Source organism: Anabrus simplex, chromosome 6 (assembly GCF_040414725.1).
Source record: "Anabrus simplex isolate iqAnaSimp1 chromosome 6, ASM4041472v1, whole genome shotgun sequence".
Classification (NCBI taxonomy): Eukaryota; Metazoa; Arthropoda; class Insecta; order Orthoptera; family Tettigoniidae; genus Anabrus; species Anabrus simplex.
Window position 1 is genome coordinate 109,862,537 of NC_090270.1, and position 8,149 is coordinate 109,870,685.

Below are 8,149 nucleotides of genomic sequence, written 5' to 3' on the forward strand. Positions count from 1 at the left end.
AGGAGAACGGAGAGGTCAAAGAAGACGGCAGCGAATTATAATAGGGTCTTCGGTTGAAGGAAACGACTCCATTCAAGCAGGAGAAAGAATGGCATGGCTCTATGTCGGAAGACTAGCAAGACAAGTCACAACTGAAAAACTCCAAATATACCTTAACAAAAAAGGAATAGAAAATAATATATAATGTGAAGAACTGATCACTAGAGGATTAAATAAAGCTTTCAAGATAGTCACAGCAATAGAACCAGCTTTTGGGTGGTTAGGCCGTGTGCATTATGCAGAGTTTCGTCCAGACGTGCCATTTGGACTCATCAGCTGGAATGGCACGCCCCTCCAATGGGGGAGCATTTTTTGAACGGAGAAATCATTTCTCCTTTAGCAGGTTAGCAAACTTGATTTGCTAACTCGGCGGGGCCACACAGTTTGGTCTGCCACTGCTAAGCAGAGTCCTGGAGGGGCGTGCCATTCCAGCTGATGAGTCCAAATGGCACGTCTGGACGAAACTCTGCATAATGCACACGGCCTAACCACCCAAAAGCTGGTTCTATTGCTGTGATTATAAGATCTGCGGCCGTGAAAGCCTTTTTTGAAACTTTCAAGATAGGTTTCCCGGTGGCACATCTCAGGGAAACTGAAAGAGCAGATTTCTGGCCTCAAGGAGTGGTAGTAAGACCTTTTCGTTTCTCACGCCGCTATTCAAACGGACAGAATAAGGGTGTCAACCTGGACTCACATATGTAAAGAAAACACGCCAAAGAACATAAAGAGAACAATTCATGAACGTATAACGAATCTCCAAAAAGAGTCGGTGAGAATATTATTATGGAACTCTGAAGGAATTAGAAACACCGTCCAACTCGTCCCAGGAGACCTCTTACAGACATACGACGTAGTGATTCTAACTGAAACTTTCCTCACATCATGGAGCCACGGAAAGTTTTATTCCGTACACTCTTTTGCGAAACAAGGCGATCGAGGAAGGCCAAAAGGCGGCATAACTGTTCTTCTAAAACCCAAACTAGCTCCCTTTAAAGTGATTCTAAGAACAAACAAATTTTAGCTGTAGAAACAAAGTCATGCAAAATTATAGGTGCATATTTTCAACCAGAATATAAAGACGAGGATATAATAGATGAACTAGCAACTGCCTTCTATATGTTATCCAGTACAGACACAGTCATACTAGCCGGAGATCTGAACTGCAGAATCGATTTAATGCAAACAAAATCAGAAGCAGTAATAAATTATATAAATGCGGAAGGACTAACTTTAATTAATGAACGCAGTGAAAAAACTTATATTGGAGTAAACGGCACTAGTACAATAGATCTGGTCTTTAGCAACGCAAGTATAGCTCAGCAAAACATCATCACGAATGTAGTTGCGAGAAAACATCTGCCTGTGGATACTACTATAAATCTGCCAGGCATTCACAAAGCGAATGTCCAAATGGATAAGACGAAATTCAGCAGAAGAATAGACACGGATTCAATTGCCCTCATCAACACGCGCTATATACAGCAGGAAATACGGATGGGGAAGTTGGACTCAGCAGTAGCAAAAGTGGAAAAGCTCATCAAAGATAACACTGTAGACATTTCTCGACGAAAACAGACGAAAAACCCGTGGTTCAATAAAAATTGCATCGAAGCAAAGAAAGAGGCCTTAACAGTGCTACATAGAGCTATAAAACAACCCAATGCTATTCATTTACAGCATTACAACGATGCCAGGAAACAATACAGAGAAAACGTGAAAAGGGCAAAAGAAGATTTCAAAAAACGCGAAGAACAGAAGATGATAGAAGAAGCAACAGAGAAGTGGTACAAGGTACTTAACACAAAACAGCCTCATTTCCTGAAAGATATACCAATGAATGTATGGGATATGATATGGAAATGCATTCTGAACCTTTCACTCGAACAGAAATAGATAAAGAAATTAAGAACACTCAGAACAATAAAAAAAAAGGACCAGATGGAATTTACTATGAACATATAAAAAGCACGGCACCATACTTTTTAGACTTATGGAAGGACATCTTTAACGAATGCCTGAAACAAGGTACAGTGCCAAAAATCTGGCGGCAAGCCACACTGAAGCTGTTGTATAAGGGTAAAGGAGATATTGAAGATCCGAATGCATACAGGGGCATAGCATTAGAATGTACAGCCTTCAAAATCCTAACGAGTCTCCTGAATAACCGCCTATACAAAATGATAGAGGAATTCATCCCTGAAGAGCAGTTCGGTTTCACCAAGGGAAAATCGACTTTACACACTGTGAAATGTCTTATGGACGAAATTGAGGAAGCCTTGAGGAATCCGAGAGGAAAGCTCCATGTGACTTTTGTGGACTATACCAAAGCATTTGACCTCATAAGCAGATCCATAATAATAGGAAAGCTGGTAGGGTACATAGGGGAAAATTACATCACAAGAATTATTAGGAATATTCTTGGGGATAACCTGGTACAGATAGACGACAGTGTTGACCGATCCAGACCGCTAGAACAGAAAAATGGCGTGCTACAAGGAGATCCACTTAGCCCATTATTGTTCAATATAGCCACGTCAGATATCACCAAATACATCAAAGCGGACGTCAAAATACTGATCTATGCTGACGATATGGCTCTTATGTCACCCGAGATAACAAAACTTCAAGAAGCCTTCGATCAACTGGAAAAGTGGGCCACCAGAAATGAACTGCAACTTAACGAAAAGAAAACCGTGACAATGACGTTCAGGAAAGGAGGCAGGCCAGCAGCCAATGACAAGATCACATACAAGAACGAGCCACTATCAATCGTCTCTTACTTTAAATACCTAGGGATCACCTTGCAGACATATGGTACTGTTTTCACGATACATGTCCAAGAAAGAATAACAGCTGCAACCTTAGCCATGACTGATATAAAAAACCTTCCAAATATCTCGCTGGCAACCGCAATGGAAATATTCAAATTGAAAATTATCCCCGTAATAACATATGATATGGCATTAATTTGGGAGTATCTTACCAAATTCTTAAAAAAAGCTTTATGTGTATCAAAGTACACCCGATCGCGCCTGGTATATGTGCTGGCAAGAGAAACTTTTTTCACAGAAGATCTCCGCCTAAAACTGCAACTACCCTCTACACCGGCATACGAAAATTTGCTCATTGACCTTCAGAGAAAAAGGGAAGAAATATGGCTGGATTTCTACTCTACAGACGCTATGTTAAACAGTGAATGGAAAAAGCCCGGTTATCAGCTTAGACATGTAGGCCTAATGAAGCGATTTGCTGTTCATGGATTTCACCACCGGTTATGCAGCAGAACCAACTACCATGAACCAAACGATTCACAGTGCTTCTGCAAATTGTGTGGCAAGGGCTGTGAAAGGTACCACGCAATGTCATGCAGGAAAAGATTGGTGTCACTGACTAAATTCTGCCTCGATGAAAATGAGAGCTAAAATTATTTTCTTTGCACATTGTGCGAATCTTTACTATTAAAAAAAATAATGTCATTTAATAATAATAATAATAATAATAATAATATTTAAGTCAACCAACGGCCATACAATAATACAGTTATAGTCATAATGGTCAATGTAGTTCTATAGTTTATATAGCACTTAACTATTACAGAATTTTGTCAGCGAGATTTGTCTGCTTTTGCATTTTATCACATGGTATCTATCATAATGGTCGCCACAGAGTTTTCACTGGCACAGTTTACTTGGATCATGGTAGGTATCTCTCTTGCAGATTTTGTAGGGAAAACCATGGACCGCAAATCAAGTCATGGTGTGCCTCTTGTTCATAGTTAGCAGTTTTCCACTCCCTGTTGATCATCGCGTCTGCGGTCGCGAAAGTCGATTTCCTACGATACTGTATATTGGAGCAGATGAATTTCAAAACTGTCCCCTTTTAAAAATGAAAAGTAATTGTTTTCATCGGACTATAACAATGATTTACATATGCTTCTGAAGACAGTGATAAGACCAACTGTTGCCACTGCGAAGTAGGGTTCAGTACTATTAAATCAATTTTGTTCTGATGACTTTCAGCAAAATCAACGACCTCATTTCTAAGTCTCTTGACTGCACTTCGCAGTGGCACTCTCAGTTAAAGATGTACAAGAGGATAATTCCAACTAGGTATGAAAACGGATTAGTCCGTTATACTTTGTTAGTAAAAAATATGTATTATTTAGTCATCAGAAATATTTGTGTTTGATTTATACCACGCTCGATGTTAACAGATATTGTTTTATCTTCCTATAATTACACTTCGAAGAAAAGTGACACATTACAATTTTTATTACAATGTACGGTCACTAAAACATGGAATGAGCACATGGTACTGTCTGTTCCTTACACTTAATATTTTACAGTATACACTAATACTTCATTTTATTATTATCAAAGGATAACTCACCTCCCATGTAGATAAAAACCCTGTGGTTACCCAAAACATTGTATCTATAAGTTTCAAGTGTTTCTGAGAAATAATATATATATCTGCGAGGAACTGATACGACACCATGCGCTCATTCTGTTTTTGAGCAGCTGCACAAAGATACAGGGTTGATGCATGCAAGCTATGATTTACAATTTTTTTTGGCTTAGAATGACAGAATTTCCATAACAAAATTCCTGTTATCCATTTAGTAAAATGTAATACATAATTTAAAAAGTTTTATGCTTGATTTTATACAATGTTGTAGTTTTCTTTTTAATGACTTTCCCTGTTCACTGCATTTCTGAAAATAGTACTTAGAATATATCTTCAACCATTTTTATTCAATCAGCCCCTACAACAGTATTGTGTGAATGAGCATGTTCTGTTTTTGTAACGACGCTCAATATTATATTTTCTCGATACAACAGACTGCCCTCATGGTAAGCATTTTGCATGGGATCCTGCTTGTACACAAAAAATATATACATACTGTTCTTCCAACTGACTGTGCAATTAGATCCGGTGAGGCCCTCTCTTTTTTGTTAGTTTGTTTTGTCTCCATTTCAAAGTAGGGTATCGCTGCAATGATCAAGTCTGACTGGCAGACCATCGCCCACCATGGGGTGGACATTTCATGGCCGTGACATATAGGCCATAACATTATTACTCCAGCCCAGTTGACAAGACTTTCACACCCGTGTAACAACTGCCATTTGTTTACATGCTTGCGGCCTTCTCGGGAAGGATGTTGTCAAGCGGTGCTCAGAGCTGCCATCTGTACTTAGGAACTGACGGTTAGGACATGACCTGGACAAGAGCATTGGTCTGAAGTGCTTCTTGCCGTGCGGACGTTAGGATAGGATTTGGACAAGACCTGTGATATAGGGACAAGCAAAGAGGGTCTGGGAGCGTAAGCCTCTAGGTTAATACCAATATAATGGTCCGTTATTGGACATAGAAGCCACAAAACGGCCCTAGGCCTGTTACATTTCCTTGCGCTTTTACTATGCTGGGGTTGGTAAGGGATAATGATTAACATTATAGACGGGAACAAGATCACGTGCCACTTTACAGTGGCCAATAGGAATGCAAGTAGCTACTTCAGAAATGAAAATGGTGTGTAATACTCTTTATTAGGTTATAAAAGTAAGTGCACTTCTTGGGGCGGATGGTGGGTTCCTGAACATTGCAATGAACACACATCAACTCTAAGACGCACTCCAAGTAAGAGTTCATTAATTTCCACTTACTTATAACATTAGAAATATGTTGTCAACCAGGCTGGAGAAATACCAACATAACCACATCACTGTGGCTCAAGTATGCACGATGGTCACCCGCCCGCCCATTTAAATGATGTGTGCCCATGGGACGAAAAGCCTGGGTTAGACCACTGGCTGGTGACAAGCCCACTGGCCTGGCTAAAATATCAGTGAACTTCACTCATCCTGTACGTAATATATTCATGTGACAGCCCTGTGGCCAAACATGATGCGAGTTCTATTAGAGACAACAGCAAACTGCTCAGCTAATAGGAACACAGACAATGGTACTAATATAGCGTAACCCACAAAATATGCAATTTCTTGAACTATTCATACAATGTAGATCAACGTGCAAAAAATTATGATTTTATAATAGAGGCCCACCTAACCCTTAAAACAGAGCACTACCGGGCGAGTTGGCCGTGCAGTTAGGGGCGCGCAGCTGTGAGCTCGCATCCGGGAGATAGTGGGTTCGAATCCAACTGTCGGCAGCCCTGAATATGGTTTTCCGTGGTTTCCCATTTTCACACCAGGCAAATGCTGGGGCTGTACCTTAATTAAGGCCACGGCCGCTTCCTGTCCCATCGTCGCCATAAGACCTATATGTGTTGGTGCGATGCAAAAAAAAAACAAACAGAGCACTTACGAATTTAAAAAATTGGACTGGGAAAACAGATTCTTCTTCTTAAAATTGAAATTTTCCCACAACATACATATGATGTAAAAGTACTCCTGCAAGACAGTCTTCTTGGATTCTGACATCATAGAATGGTATTCCCAAGCCATTATGTCTACGTTATGAATTACAAGTTTGTAGATAATATAAAAAATTTCCTCTGATAAGTGAACTGTTGAACCTATGCCATGAAACGAATCATATGGAAATCTAGAGCTGTCATGTGAATATAAAGGCAATTAACTGAAAACAGAAAAACAATGATCAAGAAGTGGAACTCCCACCATACCGGTTTGAAAGAAAATAATTATAAAATTTCGCCCTCACATTAAAAAAATTATACAGGGACTGATCCACCACTTCCTGAAACTCCGTCAATCAAAGGTAGATGAAATAGTACTCTAATTAAACATAACATAACCTCTTTACATTTGTAGGTTACTTACATACAATTCGATTTTTTTGCAATTGTGTTCAACACATATAGGAACAAACCATTTTCATAATCTGTCATACATTAAGAAGCACCATTCTCTTCCAAAACTGTCAAATGATACAAATCTTCATAGGCAATTGATAACCGTTCCTACATAACCAAAACATGCAAACGTCAGAAAACGGAATAAATAAAATCTGCATTGATTCTATAAATGAATAACAATAACTATATTGTACACAGCTATTGACAATCAAATATATAAACTACTAACATGGTATATTTTAGTCAGTTCCAATACTTCTCTTATCATCACAACATAAACATAAACATAAACATGTTTCCATCAAAACAAAACAAAACAAAACAAAACAACAACAACAACAACAACAAAAAGGAGAGTAGCGGTCAGTATTGCCAACTTACGAACACAAAAGTAGCTAAATTGTATTAAAAATATTACATGTTATCAGATTGAATTTCTGATTTTTATATCTGCAACACGGCAACCAAACCCTGGCTTAAAAATGAGGTGCCAACACTTTCTGTATAATTTTTGGGTATTAAGTGCTGTGCAAACGAATGTCAGGAAAAGTAGTCCGAAAAAGCACATTTACTGTGCTCTGACAAGTGGTCACTAGCGAGTAGAACACAATGTTTTGACACAAATATTGATATTTTACCTTCTGCCTCCCGTACTATGAGCCTGAACTTGTAAAGTACCTACTGTGGGTGGGGGTGGACCTTGTACTGACGCCGACAGGTGAAAGAATGGGCTGTTCTTTTATGTTTATTGCGTAGTGCATGTGTTCAAACAACTTAGATTTTATTTCACACTAAGAATTGTTTGCAATATGCCTTAGTTTTATATTTTATCACTAGAAACAGGTTGAGCCACCCTTTAAATTCGCCAACGATTCCGATTATTTTCTATATGCCATACTGTTGAGTATAATTAGGTGACATTTCGTCACTTTATTAATTAGGTACCGGCGCTACAAACAATGTATAGACAACAAAAGGTAGTCGGGTGTGGGGATATAGCGGGGGTGGGGTTAGACATCCAAACTGAAAAAAAAAAAATGCGACAAAATGGTAAGATTTTTATGCTCTATGAGCGAATTTCGATGGACATAAAGGTTGACGGTCTACCAACCTATGTGCTACACATTGCTCCGCGGGTCTCCACTACTTGCTGTGGCGCTGTACAGTTCAGTCAACTGCGACGAACAATATTTTATGCGTTATTCAGCTAAGTATTTTTCTTAATAATTAAAGAAATTAAAGGAAAATGTTAGCTGAAAAGACAACAGTGTGCAC

General features: G+C 39.0%; 1 long non-coding RNA gene across 1 annotated transcript in view; it reads right to left on the reverse strand.

Moving 5' to 3' along the window:
• LOC137501199 (uncharacterized) overlaps positions 1-7,182 on the reverse strand; it is an 89,376-nt gene extending 82,194 nt beyond the window's left edge. The window contains exon 1 of the long non-coding RNA XR_011018404.1: positions 7,104-7,182. This is a non-coding gene — a long non-coding RNA (uncharacterized lncRNA). The remainder of the gene's footprint in view (positions 1-7,103) is intronic.
• Positions 7,183-8,149: the final 967 nt, after the last annotated feature.